At 45.9% G+C, this 16,019-nt stretch overlaps 1 protein-coding gene across 1 annotated transcript in view; it reads left to right on the top strand.

Moving 5' to 3' along the window:
- Nucleotides 1-16,019, top strand: part of SETD2 (SET domain containing 2, histone lysine methyltransferase) — a 482,526-nt gene that overhangs the window by 39,658 nt on the left and 426,849 nt on the right.

Here is a 16,019-nt window from a genome sequence, read left to right as displayed (position 1 = left end):
AGGCTTGTCACCCTCCTGAATACAAGATCGGTGTCGTTTGACATCTTTCAACTTGAAGATTGTCATGCGGTAGCCTGTGATGCTTCATGCTCATGGTTTCCCCCACTTTGGGATTAGATTACACCATATAGACTGAGTACAATTTGTCCTCCTTTCAGGTGCTATCACCATCTTCTGCTGTTGCTCAGGGGCATCATCGTATTTGGCTTGGCTTTGGCTTTCTCTCATACTGCAGCGTCTGGTGGGCCAGAGTGTTAGTGCCATTGGCAGTTATGGAGGTTTGTAAGGTTTATTTTGTTATAAAAGACTGTAATCCGCCTGTCAATTTCCTCATATGAGATTCAAGATGAGAATACAAGCAAATAAACACTGATACAGACATCGGGAATTACAATACAAGAAGAAACAGCAATCAACAGTAACATTACTTCTTGAGAAAATCAGTAAATAAATAATCTTTAACACTTTATGAAATAAAAAATAACTTTTCAGAGAGCGAATTTCAACATGAAGATTTTTTCCATAAATGAACAGCTAAATAAGAAAAGAAAAAAGAGAAAAAAAGGCTTAAATTTCATATATTTTTTTGCAAGGTCTACTCCTTGCGGGCTTCCAGTTGCTGTGTACATAAGAATAGCAATACTAGGTCAGACCAATGGTCCACCTAGCCCAATATCCTGCTTCTAACAGTGGCCAATCAAGGTCACAAGTACCTGGCAGTGACCCAATTAATAGCAACATTCCATGCTACCAATCCCGGGGTATGCTGTGGCTTCCACCATGTCTTTTTCATTAGGAGACTATAGACATGCCCAAACCTTTTTTAAATCCAGATATGCTAACTGCTGTTACCACATCCTCTGGGAGTGAGTTCCAGAGCTTAACTATTCTTTGAGTGGAAAAAAAATATGTCCTCTATTTGTTTAAAAGTATTTCCATGTAATTTCATAAAATGTCCCATTGTGTTCTTTTTGAAAGAGTGAAAAATCGATTCACTTCTACCCGTTCTACACCACTCAGGATTTTGTAGACCTCAATCATATCCCCCCTCAACTGTCTCTTTTCCAATCTAAAGAGCCCTAACCTCTTTAGCCTTTCCTCATATGGGAGGAGGTCCATCCCCTTTATCATTTTTGTTGGGCTTCTTTAAACCTTTTCTAATTCCCTATACCTTTTTTTTGAGATAGAGTGACCAGAATTGAACACAGTACTCAAGATGATGTTGCACCATGGAGCAATACAGAGGCATTTATAATATTCTTAGTCTTATTTACCATCCCTTTCCTAATAATTCCTAGCATTCTGTTTGCTTGTTTGCCTGATGCTGCACACTGGCCTAAAGATTTCCATTTCCCACCAGCTATCTGCATGGCTAGCAGGCTTTTTCTCCTTTAGAGCTTTTTCTCCCCATTCCTACTTATATTAGTCAACGTTGCATGGTGTTCTTATTAATAGATTCTGTGTCTGCCAGGTTACAGGTGCTTCAGGAGGTATCTGGCAGATGCATGCTGCTGGGACGCTTAGTTCTGGCATATGTAGTGGAGATGTGTCCTGCCTCCATGTGTCTTCTTCCAGATATTAGCGATCCGATTGTTTGGTCGTCCATGTGATGGCACTCGACTGAAGGATCAGGAAAGCGGTTAAACAAATAACATGTTCAGCTGGACTGTGAACTGTTGCATTCTTAAACATGCTAGTGAGGTCCACCTCAGATGGTAATCTGAATACTATACTCTGACCTATTTAGTTCACAGCCATAGTCTGGTTGCCTTATAGTATGGGCATTACTTAGTGGCACCATTTGCAAGCGTAACTTAAGATGCACCTCTTACTCTTCTGTGCCTTCAGCTTTGGCCACAAGCTCTACCCCAGGGACAGTAGCTACAGGCATTCTTCAGATACATTTTCTGTGGTCATGGTTTTTGAGGTTTAAGTGAACTGTCTTACACTCTGGAAGTCTTCCTCTGAATGGGATGTCTGTCTGGGGATGCAGGTCCGCTATAGTCTTTCGATCTTGCAAGAGTTGCCAGATTTTCACTTTTTGTTTCCAGATATTTTCACCAAATGCTTTTCTGTCTGGATGGCTCTACTTTATCCTGCTGCTTAGCCATAATGCCACGTTCTCCCTTTTTTACTTCAGGTAATACAGTCCTTCGTGATCTATCTGAATTTCCCTTGTCTTCATTGCCTCTGATCGGCTGCCAGCCATGGCTTTATGGCTCTTTTTGTGTCCTCTACTTCACGGCGTGGTCTGCAAGTTTAAGTGCTTGCTTTCTGCTTATTCCGCCAGCTCCTCCACAGTGCTTTCTTGGCCACACTTCTTCTCTCAAGAGTGGTGGTTGGTGCCTTTCTGGTTTCTCCTCCTGTTTATAAGAACATAATTGTTGCCATCAAGCCCAGCATCCTGTTTCCAATAGTGGCCAGTGCAGGTTACAAGTACTTGGCAAGATCTTAAAACAGTACAATACATTTTATGCTGCTTATCCTAGAAATAAGCAGTGGAAAGTTCATCTTAATAATGACTTAAGGACTTTTTTCTTTTAAGAAGCTATCCAAACCTTTTTTAAAATCCCGCTAAGCTAACTGCTTTTCCTAGATTCTCTGGCAACGAATTCCACAGTTTAAATGCACGTTGAGTGAAGAAATATTTTCTCCAGTTTGTTTAAAATTTACTACTTAGTAGCTTCATTGTGCGCCCTCCCAGTCCTAGTATTTTTGAGAATAGTAAACAAGTGATTCACCTCTACTTATTCCACTTGGTATTTTGTAGATCTCTGTTGTATCTCTCGTCTCCCCTCAGCCGTCTCTTCTCCAAGCTGAAGAGCCCTAGGTGCTTTAGCCTTTCCTCATAGGGATGTCGTCCCATCCCCTTTACCATTTTCGTCGCCCTTCTCTGTACCTTTTCTAATACTTTTTCTTTTTTGAAATGGAGCGTAACCAAAGCATTATAACATCTTTATTTTTGTTTTCTATTCCTTTTCTAATAATACCTAACATTCTATTTGCTTTCTTATGTACTGCTGCATGCTGAGCAGAGGGTTTCAACTTATCATCAACTATGACGCCTAAATTCTTTTCCTGGTCAGTGATTCCTATTGTAGAACCTTGTATCATGTAGCTATAGTTCGGGTTCCTCTTTCCCCACATGCATCACTTTGCACTTGCTGGATCTACAACAAAAAGCCTCCAGTGATCTGCATCAACTGGATCATCAGAGGACATCGGGATCAGAAACTGCAAATGAAACCATCACTACAAATTTATTAGTTGAAGTTTATATCTTTAACTTATAACCAAAAGATCTGAAAACCATGAATAACCATCTAAACTTCCAAAAAAATCTAAAGACTCACCTTTTCAAAAAGGCATACCCCACAGAATAGATATAAACACCGAATATGAAGCACAATAATCAAACTGGGAAACAGACAATACCCTATCCCCTGCAGCGGTTCCCACCCTTGCACTCTGCATGGGACGAATCACCCCCAATTCTAATAATTGTACTTGTACAAACCAATCTGTACTGTTCACACTGGAGTCTGTAACCACCTCTCTGGAACTATATAAGCCACATTGAACCTACAAAAAGGTGGGAAAATGTGAGATAGAAATGTAACAAATAAAATAATAAATGTCATCTGCCATTTGGATGCCCAGTCTCATAAGGTCCTCTTGAAATATTTCACAATCCTCTTGTGATTTAACAACATTGAATAACTTTGTTGTCTGCAATTTAATTGCCTCACTAGTTATTCCCATCTCAAGATCATTTATAAATATGTTAAAAAGCAGCGGTCCCAGCACAGACCCTGGAGAATCCCACTATCTATCTTATGTCAGCAGTTCCTGCACAAGCATTCAGCCCTATGTCTGCCTGCCTGCCTTGAGCATGACTCACATTCTCCTGCTTGTTTGGCGTATTGGCTGTTGGGCTCTCTCATGCCTTTTGGGTCTATTTACCTTTAGTTTGGGCTGGAGATGAGGTAGTTCTTCATCTCAGAAGTTCATCTTAATTCTTGGGTTGTGCTTCTCTCCTTTGGATGACTGACTCTCCTAGTCTCCGTTATGCCTTTGGAAATCCTGAAAGTATACAGAGCTCTGAAACTTTAGAGACCTGGATCTCTATCTCTTTGTGGTCCTCGGCCCCTTTCCAATGTTGCTCAACACCATCTCAGAGTTTGGTCCACAGCTAAGTCTCCAATGATAACATCTTGCTCTGTCGCTGGAGATGGAGCGCATCTTCATCAAAGCATGTGCAAACTGGCTCCATTCCTGAGTGTGGGCTTGTCTCCGTCACTGGGCATGGAGTACAGCTCTCCCTGATAGCTGTTCTTGCTGGGGTTCAGGAAACTATTGCTTTGGCAATGTTCTTGCTGGCAGGTATTCTGTTCATTGTCTCCAGGCTTCTTCTTGCCGTGGCCCACTCTACTTGGACGCAGTTTCGAGTTTCTTCATAGCAGGAAGTTTGCAGTCAGTACGTGGTCATCTATGAAAACATTTTCAGGCATTGTTGCTGGCAGGTTTCAGATAGGTCTGGAGTGTCTTTCCATACGTCTGTGTTATCTGCGGTGGTGTCTGCTTCTCACCCTACTCTTGGAGTTCTTTGCTACATCCCACAAGTCTCTGGATTCGTCTGCTGCTGATAACAAGGATGGAGAAATTGTCTTACCTGGTAATTTTCTTTCCTTTAGTCACAGCAGACAAATTCAGAGTCCCACCCTTTCCTGATGAAATAGTCATGCTTTCCATTTTTTTTTTTTGTCTGTGTAGGTTTGTGCTGTAATTGACTTTTCATGTTCTACTGATGGTTATATCTATAACTCACTCCTGTGAGGAGAGGGTGATAGTTGACTAATTGTTTCCTTCTGCTTTGTTACTAGTAATACTAAACTGTCCCAGGAGCATGCTGTCCTATATGACAGAGTACAGCTTAGTACTTTCTATCTCCACCTGCTGGTAGATGGTTATAATCCACAAGTCTGGATTCGTCTGCTGTTACTTAAGGAAAGAAAATTATCAGGTAAAATATAATTTTTCTGTTTACCAAATATGAGAAGTTGGTATAAAGTCAGAAATAATTTTAAAAATGGCTAATGCATCCCAGGACCGAGGCTTTATAGTACGCTAAAGATTTCCATTCTGTTATGGGAAGTCTGTAAAAATACAACTTGTAGTACACCGTACAGTGTTAATTGTTCTGTAAAACTGGTCTTTAGTATTTTAACAATTCTTTTATTGCCAGTGCTTTACTGAACTATTTATTGGTTATGGCAATGACAATTTAAGCTTCCTTAGTGTGAGCAGCAGATGAATCCAGAAACCTGTGGGTTGTGTCCATCTACCAGCAGGTGGAGATAGAGAACAATATTTTGCCTTGTGCCTTAAAGGACATGACACTTCCTAGCCAGTCAGTATTTTCTATCTCTAGCAGGCAGAGGGACATGTGCCACAGGCTCCTGACTTCTGGATAGCTCCTTTTCAAGCTTGGCTGGTTCAGTGAAGCTGGGACTGTTCTGGCTATGTGGTGCCAGTGTTAGGGGGATATCTTGTTCCCAGGTCCCTCCCTCCCTTCTCTTCTAGCTGTCCCTCAGTTTTGAGATGCAAAAAAAAAAAAATTTTGAATGTGTTGAGGTGGGCTCATACTTTTTGTGCCTGCCAGCCATGGTGAATGTGAGGTCTGCTCCAGCTTCCTTCCTTCAGATCAGCCGACACGACACCTGCTGGTTTGGGTGCAGTGAGTGTTTCTTTCCTTTCTGCCTTTGTAGCATCTCTTCTTCTCTGTGGCGGCAGAATTGGTGAAGCGCTGCTCTTGCAGTGGAAAAGGAAGAGCAGCTTCTGGTTTTTTCCCAAGAGGGTGTTCGAGTGAGGAGGCCCTGGATTTCTCGGGCTCTCGCATGCAGCCAAGTCTTCCTGCATGTGGGAATTGACTTTTGTTCCTTCAACGATGGATTTTGAATGTGCCTCTTGCATTGGAGGTGCAGCCTCCTTTACCCGGCTTGCAGCTTTTCCCACTTCTGCAATTTCCGCGTGCGGTGCTGGGTCAATTCTAGGGAAATCTCTTGTTGAGGAATAGGAGGTTCCATTTTTCCCAGAATTTGTCTTATGCTGAATCATGCCTTCATTTTGTCACGATCGGTGCCAGGGGACTGAAGTGTTTCCACCAAATCTGCTTCTGCTGTGAGTCTCCCTGTGACTGGGTCTGAGGCCATGGTTTCTAAGCTCCGGCGCTGGGAGTCCAGTTTAGACGGGGATTCGGATGCCCCTCTGTCTCCTGGACCTTCTGTGGAAGGCAGGGACTCGTCCTGTCTGGCTGCGGCAGACTTGAACAGTTTAGAGGACCTGGAGACACCTGTGTCTGAGGCGAACATTCCCTCTGCAATGCGGGTTTTCCTTAAGGATGGGTGGCCCTCTTTATCTCTATAGCTTTATAGGCTCTAAATATTTCTCTTGGTGCGCAAGAGGTGGCTTCCTGGAACACCATTATGTCTAGTGCTAGAAGGCCCTCTCAGGCCTCTCCCAGTTCATGAAGCCACGCGCGAGTTGTTCTCTGCTCAATGGTCTTTTTTTTTTTTTTTTTTTTAACTGTTTTTATTGTCAGGAGAAATACATAAGCAACAGAGGTAAACCACAAAAGTCACATCACATTGCTCAAACTGTACAGAAACAGTGCTGTTGCAATAAGCATTGAGATGTTAAACGACTAATACATGAGACAAACTGACCACAATATAATTAAGGAATAGCAAACACACCCTCCCCTTCTTTTCTTCTCTTAAAACAGTTCACATACCCCCCCGCCCCCTCCTCCCTCCCTACCCTTGAGGCTGATCCACTCTACACTCATTGAGGCTACACCTTATTTGTTGCTCGCTTCGCCAAGCAGTCCTGGCATCTCTGCCAGTTGTCAGTGTAGGCTTGGACCCTTTTGCGGGCAGGATTCAGAGACCCCTCCCTTGCCCACATCCCCATCTGTGCCATACTTGTGTACCACTTAGCAGTGGGCTGGGGGGCCTTGTCCACCCAGTGTGTAGGATGACCTTTTTCGCCAACACCAAAACTAGAAGGATAAACCGACGTTGCATATCAGAGAGGCCCTGTGTCACAAGGTCTGAATCGGACCCCCATAAGCATGGTCCTGTAAGACCATTCCACCGAGGTGCCCAAGGTCTCCTCCAGAAAAGCCTGAATTCCACCCCCCCTAAAAGTCCCGCAGGTGAAGGCACTCCAGGAAATGATGAACCAGTGTCCACCTCCCCTTGCATACATTCATCACATTCCTCAGAATCCCATAGCCCCATGGCTTTGCCTCTACTTGTAGTAGGTATGCATCATGTTCGTGTGTGGTTACCTCCCATCCCCAGGGATATTCCCCATTGCCTCGAGAGTTGTTCAAAGAAATGAGAGGGGTGCCAAGTCCTCCCCAGGTGATACATTTCGAAAGCTTATTATGTTCACTGGATGTCTGGATGAATGTCTTGTCTAATGCAGTGAAGGCTGGGGGTTTCTGATCTGTTCCCTTCAACGTGTGAATATAATGACGAAGCTGCATATACTAAAAAAAGATGAGTTCTGGGAGAGGTGCCAATAATCCTGGCACTCCGCAAAGGTTGGACAAAAACCCCCTCCCACCTCAGACAACTGACCCACATAACGACACCCCTGGCTCGCCAATGCCATAAACTGTGATTTCCTGCCCTGCAGGGAAGCTCGGATTGTTTTGAATTTCAAAAAAAGGGAAGGGCCTTTCGCACCCCCCAGGCAACCTCTCCACCACTCTCAGGCTAGCCTAAGAGGTCGCAGAAGTGGGAATACCTTATCTCATTTCCCCTGGAATGAATTACATTAAAGGCTGAAAAGGGGATGTCTCTGATTCCCATACGCCGGCGGGTGCAGATGCAAAGTGCCCAGTGTGAAGTTCATGTATCCAGCGTACAACCGCAGCAACATTATACAGTCTAAAATCAGGCAACCTGACTCCCCCCTCTATCCTATCTCTTGTCAGTTTGTTTTGCCCCTATACGGGCCCATCTGATGCCCCAAATGAATGAAGATGATATTCCCCTATATAGTGTTCTCATCTTTGCTAGACACCCAAAGTGGCATCATTTGGAGGGGATACAAAATTTTAGGCATCAAAAACCATTTTAACTAGCGCCACCCATCCTAAAAATGAAATGGGAAAGTCTTTCCACCGCTTACAAAGGTTCCTAATGGCCTCTATTTTCTCCCAAACGTTTTTTCTATAGATGACACTCTGATCCAGGTGTAAGAACACACCTAAGTACTTCATAGGACCTGAAGTCCAAGCTAAAGGGAAGTCGGGTAACCGCTAACAGGCGCAATTATTAGAAATCGCCATTGGCCTCTGACTTGTCAAAGTTAATCTTAAGTCCGGAAAAGCCCCAAAACTGTTGGATGAGATCAATTAGCACCGGGTATCCCCCTGACGCCTGACTCAAGAATAGCAGCATGTCATCAGCAACAGTGTAATTTTATAGTCCTGGGTCCCCTACCTTAATACCCCTCAACCTGCTGGTCTGTCTAATTTTACAGGTCCAAATGGTTCCAGAGCAAGCACAAACAGCATAGGGGAAAGGGGGCACCCCTTTCTCGTCCCCTGCTCCAGTGCAGAGGACTCGGTAAGTTCACCATTGATAAGAGTTTGTGCCGTTGGCTTACTGTAAAGGGCTCGATGCCTGTTACGAACTACCCGCAGAGCCAAACTGTGGCAGTATCCAACACAGTGATCCCATAATATTTTCATCAAAAACGCTTTCTCTGCATCCAAACTACGGAGCTACTGTTAGTGATATTGCAATTTATCCTTAAAATCGAGCATGGTACTGGAAGAATGTAACGCCGATTTTTTAAAAAAAGATTGCAGGGGAGATTTGGGAAATTATAGACCGGTGAGAGTCTGACGTCGGTGCCGGGGAAAATGGTAGACGCTATTATCAAAAACAAAATTACAGAGCACATCCAAGGACATGGATTACTGAGACCAGTCAGCACGGCTTTAGTGTGGGAAATCTTGCCTGACCAATTTACTTCAATCCTTTGAAGGAGTAGACAAACGTGGACAAAGGGGAGCCGGTTGATATTGTGTATCTGGATTTTCAAAAGGCGTTTGACAAGGTACCTCATGAAAGGCTACAGAGGAAATTGGAGGGTCATGGGATAGGAGGAAATGTCCTATTGTGGATTAAAACTGATTGAAGGATAGGAAACAGAGAGTGGGGTTAAATGGGCAGTATTCACAATGGAGAAGGGTAGTTAGTGGGGTTCCTCAGGGGTCTGTGCTAGGACCGCTGCTTTTAATATATTTATAAATGATTTAGAGATGGGAGTAACTAGCGAGGTAATTAAATTTGCTGATGACACAAAAGCTATTCAAAGTCGTTAACTCGCGACAGGATTGTGAAAAATTACAGAAGGACCTTACAAGACTGGGAGACTGGGCGGCTAAATGGCAGATGACGTTTAATGTGAGCAAGTGCAAGGTAATGCATGTGGGAAAAAAGAACCCGAATTATAGCTACGTCATGCAAGGTTCCACGTTAGGAGTTACAGACCAAGAAAGGGATCTGGGTGTTGTCGTTGATAATACACTGAAACCTTCTGCTCAGTGTGCTGCTGTGGCTAGGAAAGTGAATAGAATGTTGGGTATTAGGAAAGTTATGGAAAACAGATGTGAGGATGTTATAATGCCATTGTATCACTCCATGGTGCGACCGCACCTTGAGTATTGTGTTCAATTCTGGTCGCCGCATCTCAAGAAAGATATAGTGGAATTGGAAAAGGTGCAGCGAAGGGCGATTAAAATGATAGCGGGGATGGGACGACTTCCCTATGAAGAAAGACTAAGGAGGCTAGGGCTTTTCAGCTTGGAGAAGAGACGGCTGAGGGGAGACATGATAGAGGTATATAAAATAATGAGTGGAGTGGAACAGGTGGATGTGAAGCATCTGTTTACACTTTCCAAAAATACTAGGACTAGGGGGCATGCGATGAAACTACAGTGTAGTAAATTTAAAACAAATCGGAGAAAATCTTCTTCACCCAACGCATAATTAAACTCTGGAATTCGTTGCCGGAGAGCGTGGTGAAGGCGGTTAGCTTGGCAGAGTTTAAAAGGGGTTAGACGGTTTTCCTAAAGGACAAGTCCATAAACCACTACTAAATGGACTTGGGAAAAATCCCCAATTCCAGGAATAACATTTATAGAATGTTTGGACGTTTGGGAAGCTTGCCAGGTGCCCTTGGCCTGGATTGGCTGCTGTCGTGGACAGGATGCTGGGCTCGATGGACCCTTGGTCTTTTCCCAGTGTGGCATTACTTATGTACTTATGTACAATTGGCTCAATGGTCTACCCTGGATGTGGGGCTTCGGCTGGCGAAGGCTACGGTCTGCCTGTACCCGATAGCGCACGGTGATTTGGAGCGCTTGAGGCTGCCTAAGGTGGATGCGTTGGTACCGACAGTGACTAAGAACACCGCGCTGCCTGTGGAAAACTGGTATATCACTCAAAGACGTGCAGGACCTTAAACTTGAGTCTACTCTTAAAATGTCCTTTGAGTTGGTGGCCTTGGCTTTCAGCTGGCTGTCTGCTGTTCTTTTGCGGCTCACGCAGCCCTTTCCTGGGTACAGCAGGTGGCTGCTTCCTTCCTTGTCTCTGGGACACTACCTCCCCTTACTTTCCGGAAGGGAAATGGGGTTGACTTACTTAGCAGACACGCCTTATGACAGAGCTTTGGCCAAGCAAATGGCTTTGACAGTGACTGACCGTCACCAGTTATTTCGCTGCCATTGGGCTGCGTACTTTACGTACTACCGTGTTTCCCTGAAAATAGGACATCCCCCGAAAATAAGACCTAGTAGAGGTCTTGCTGCCAATTGGAAAATATAAGGCCTCCCCCAAAAGTAAGACCTAGCAAAGTTTTATTTTAATTTTTTTTCTCTTTTAAAGCAGGGCCCGCCGAGAGCCGACAGGGCCGCCCTCCGTCGCTCCCGGAAGTTGGAACTAACCTTAAACGCCTCTTTTCACCTTCGCACTCGCAGCAAGCAGCAGCAGGGCAGACCTCTCCTTCCTTCTGTGCCCCACCCTTGCAGAGAGCGGGGACACGGAAAGAAGGAGAGGTCTGCCCTGCTGCTGCTTGCTGCGAGTGCGAAGGTGAAAGGAGGCGTTTAAGGTTAGGTACAACTTCCGGGAGCGACGGAGGGCGGGTGGAGGGGGGGGGCCCGGCGACCTCGGTGAGGGGGCGACCCTGATGTTTCCCCGAAAAATAAGACAACCCCTGAAAATAATACCTAGCGGGGAGCAAAAATTAATATAAGACAGTGTCTTATTTTGGGGGAAACACGGTAGCAACGTTTGGTCCATCTGCCCTTTAAGGGTAAACTTTTGTTTGGTGAGGACTTGGAGAAGTTGGTCAAGGACTTTAGAGATTCTAGTCTCAGCACTTGCCGGAGGACAGGCCTTGCTCCTCTCCGTGGATAAGTCAACAAATGCCACGGTTCTGTGATACCAGAGGGTATCACCTGGGCCTGCCTTCTCTCCTGGCAAAATCATGTCCTCCTCAGTGGCAATCCGTTTGCGCTGATAGACGCTCCTCTGGGGCTTCAGGCAGATCTCCTACCCCCTTCCCGCCATTTGCATTGATGGGGCACCAGCCCTCCACGAGGTCATGGGTAGGGGGGCATTATATTTTGAGGAGTGGACCAAGCTGACCACAAACCTGCGAGTTTTAGAGCTTGTTCTAGACTGCTGCAAGCTCGAGTTCTCCTCTCCCATCAGAGATTTGTTTTCTTGGAGTCTCCGTGCACCACTTCCTTAAAGTGGGCAGCGGTTCGTTCACCCTCTCTCGAATTCTTTACCTTGGGCAGTAGTGCTAGTTCCCACTGTAAAGCACAGCCTCGGATGCTACTCCATTTATTTTGTGGTGCCTTGGAAGGGAGGTTCCTTCCGGCCCAGGCTGGATCTCAGGAGGGTGAATCAGTCTCTGTGCATACACCTTTTTGCATGGAAACCATGAGATCTATGATTACTGTGGTGCAATCTGAGGAGTTCCTCACGTCCCTAGATCACAAGGCTGCTTGCTTGCATTTTCCCTTTTTGGCCTCCTCTCCAGAAGTTTCTGCAGTTTGCCATTTTGGGACAGCACTTCCAATTAGAAGAACTACTTTTTGGCCTGGCAACAGCACCACAGACCTTTTTAAAAGTGATTGTGGTTGTGGCAGCAGCTTTGCGCCGTGAAGGGATTCGGGTCTTCGCTGTCTGGACGACTGTTTCTTCATGTTCAAATGTACAGCGTTGCGTACGTCTAGTAGCGCTTTAAAGATAAGTAGTAGTAATGTGGGCTTTCTTGTCCAGGACAACCTATAGGCACGGTTTTTGTGGTGTCTCTACTCCAGTCTTTGGGCTGGGTGATCTGTTTCCTCAGGAGTCTTCTGGTGCCTTCTCAGACCTTGGGATATCTGGAAGTTCTTTTCGACCCTGCGCTTGGCCGGGTGTTTCTCCCGGTCCAGAGGCGCCTCCAGTTGCAAGCCATGTGCGCCTCCTGTTGGGGAACTGCTCTCCCCCCCCCCCCCCCCCCCCCCGAGTTTGGGACTATGCCCAAATCTTGGGTCTGCTGGCGGCCTCTCTGTGGTTCATTTCGTGGGCTCGGGCACATATGCGCCCTCCTCCATTGTTCTCTTTGAACCTCTGGTCCCCAATCTTGGTTGACTATAAGAGGTGGCTCATTTGGCAGTTGCCTGCCTGGCACAGTCTGCATTTGCGGCTTCTGTCAGACTGTTTGATTTGGGGCTCTACCCTTCAGGCTTCCGACTGGATGGTGGGTAGTCACGGACGCCAGCCTTTCCAGGGGCGGAGCACATTTTCTGTCCCAGTATCGAAAAGGTCTTTGCTTCTCCCTGGAAAGCTCTATGGCCCTTCCACCTCTTGGGCTTCTGACTTTCTGCAAGTCTCTCCTGTTCTTTCAGCTACTCCTTGTAGGGATACCAGTGAGGGTTCTCTTGGACTATTTGACAGCGGTTGCTTATTTCAGCCGCCAGGGGGGTACTCGCAGTCCCCTCCATGCGGAGGACTCCAGTCTGCTTCTCCAGTGGTGGAATCTCATGTGCTGCAGCTCTCGGCAGCACACTTTGCAGGGGCAGAGAATGTTCAAGCCAACTTCTCACCCGGAACTCCTTGGATCCCTGCTAATGGGAGCTCTCTTAGGCAGCCTTCCAGTTGATTGTCTAGTGCTGGAGGTATCCCAGGCTGGGCTTTATGGTGGCCAGTGCTAATTCAAGGCTCCTCGAGAAAAAGGGTGAGTGGCGCCGATGGCTTGGACCACAGGGACCAGTGAAGGTGCTACTTTGTCTTTCCTCTGTGGCCGTTGTTCAGCAGAGTTCTCTGCCGTTTTCAGGCGCATCCGGGCGGGGTCATTCTGGTGACCCAGAAGACCGTGGTTTACGGACTTGATCCGCCTAGTGGTAGATGAGCCATTGTGCCTTCCACTGATTCCTGATCTTCTCTGTTAGGATCCAGTCTTCGTGGAAAATCCCTTCCACTTTAGTCCTATGACCTGACTCTTGAGCGGCAAAAATTGAGGAGGAAGGGTTATTCTGATCCGATCTTCACTAGTTTGCTTTTGGCCAAGAAGTGATCTACTTCGGCAGCGTACACTAAAGTGTGGCTGAACTTCAAGGTTGTGGAACGGCCTAGCAGCCAACTGCCTGGGTGTTCAGGCGGGTGCCCTTGACTGTTACCGTTGTCATATAACTGGAGTTTCTTTGGCTTCTCATCCCGATGGGGTGTGCTTTCTCTAGGGAGTTGTGCAGTCTAAGCCCTCCTGTCTTTCGTCCGTGCTGAGAGTACTTCAAGCCCCCTCCATTTGACCCTTTACTTTCGATGTGGACCTCGCCCTCATTTTTTTTTTCTAGTGGCTTCTCTTCTGCTCGCAGAGTTTCGCAGTTGCAGCTGTCTTGCAGAGACCCCTTTTTATGCTTTTCAGCTGCTGGGGTGATGATCCGGACTGTTCCTTCCTTTTTGCCTAAGGTGGTTTTGCCTTTCCATCTTAATCAGCTGCTGTTTTTGCCGGCTTTTCAGGTGGTTCAGTATCAAGGAATTTCAACGCTTGCACTATCTGAATGTTTGGCGTGTTTTTCTTCCGTACTTTGAAATTACTAATGATTTTTTGCTGATCTGATCATCTTTGGTGCTCTTTGCGTTCCCTCGCAAGGTGAGATGGCTTCCCAGCCTTCTATTTCCCATTGCCTTGAGAGGCGATTTCCTCTGCCTATTTTGCTGGCAATGCGTTTTCCAGACCGGTTGCGAGCTCATGCTTTGCGTCTTCCTGGGCAGAGACGATTGTTGTGAATCTGGCTGAGATTTGCAGAGTAGCAACGTGGTCTTCTGTCCATACCTTGTCAGGCTCTATCGTGTGGATGTGACGGCCCAGGGGGGATTCTGCCTTGGGGTCTGCGTGTCCTCGCAGCTGGGCTTGCTTCTGCGCCCCCATCCCAGTTTAGATATTGCTTTGCTATATACCACAGGTTTCTGGATTCATCTGCTGCTTATGCTAAGGAAGGAAACATTATGTAAATTACCTGATCATTTTCTTTCTTTAGTAGCAGTAGATGAATCTAGAATCCTACCCTTTTCAGTTTTCCTGATTCTGCTGATAGTTTCTCTTTCTTGACAAGAGTTGTTACAAGGTTTTCCTGGAACCTGGGGTCTCTTTCTGTGTGTTTTCTGTTATTTGGGGTTTTGGCCTTTGCGTTCCTGGTGCATTGCATTTCTGTGAGGAGGGATTCCTTGGAATGTGGGCTTTGGTCTTCTCCTTCTGCTTTGGTATAAGTAATACTGACTGGCCAGGGAGTGTTACATCCTCTAAGGCACAGGGCAAAACATTGCTCTCTATCTCAACCTGCCGGTAGATGGACACAACCCACAGGTTTCTGAATTCATCTGCTGCTGCTAAAGGAAAGAAAATTCAGGTAATTTACGTAATTTTTCCATTGGCGTGGCCCTAATGCTTGCCGACTCCAGTCAACACACCTCCAGGAACTGGAAAACTGCTTGTTCAATTGAAACAGGGTGCTAACTGTATAGCCTTCACAGATCGCAGCTCAAACTCCCGGTACTGAGGAAAAGCCACCAGAATGGTAGTCTTTTCTGTCACTACCATCAGCCAACTCGACCAATGAGTCCATTTTGGAAATGCAGAAGAGCTAGTCCAGATTCTCCTGAACATATATGATGTTCTAGAGGGATCCACAGCTATGCTCACTGCAATATTTGGGCTAGGTAGAGGGTTATTAAAAAATTAAAGGTGTGAAGGGGAATTCCAGATAGTTTTGTAGGTGAAGCCTATGGCAGTGTAGCCCATCAGTCTGGTGCCAGTTGGACTGAGAGCCCAAGGGTGCAGTAGGAATCTTCCAGGCTGTCACCACACTACTTTCATCCTGCAGCACACTAGCCAGCAATGGTAAGGATAGTACTGAGTTGCAACTAGACAAAGGCTTATATGACTTATATGGGTTCAGAAGCTCCTACCTGGTTAACTCACACTGACCATGTCTTGGGCTGATATTCAGCAGCACTTTATCTGGACAGTGTTGCTGAATATCAGGTCTGACTGTTTCAGTGCTATTCGGGTAGTGCTGGAGCGGCCTAGGTGCAGAGCTAAGACAGAGTTGGAAATTATCTAGGTACCCCTGATGTTTATATTCATTGCCAATGTCCACATAACTACCTGAGTAAGTTTGGGCCAGATGTGACTGTCCTAACTTGCCCGGTCAACTATTCAGGCACCAGGGTTGAATATCTGCACTACTCAGATAACTTCCAGCAGCTGTTGATGAACTCGATGTTCAACAACAGTATCCAGGTATGGCCTGGTGCTGAATATCCAATTTTAATTCAGCCCTTGGTGGCCAATGTTAGAAAACTTCTGACTGCTGTGAATTGAAAATAGAGCCCTTAGATTAAAAAACCATAATTCAAAAATTACAATGTTTCAAAACTGTT

Source organism: Microcaecilia unicolor, chromosome 1, assembly GCF_901765095.1.
Source record: "Microcaecilia unicolor chromosome 1, aMicUni1.1, whole genome shotgun sequence".
NCBI classification, from domain to species: domain Eukaryota; kingdom Metazoa; phylum Chordata; class Amphibia; order Gymnophiona; family Siphonopidae; genus Microcaecilia; species Microcaecilia unicolor.
This window is presented reverse-complemented; position numbering and strand designations above follow the sequence as displayed.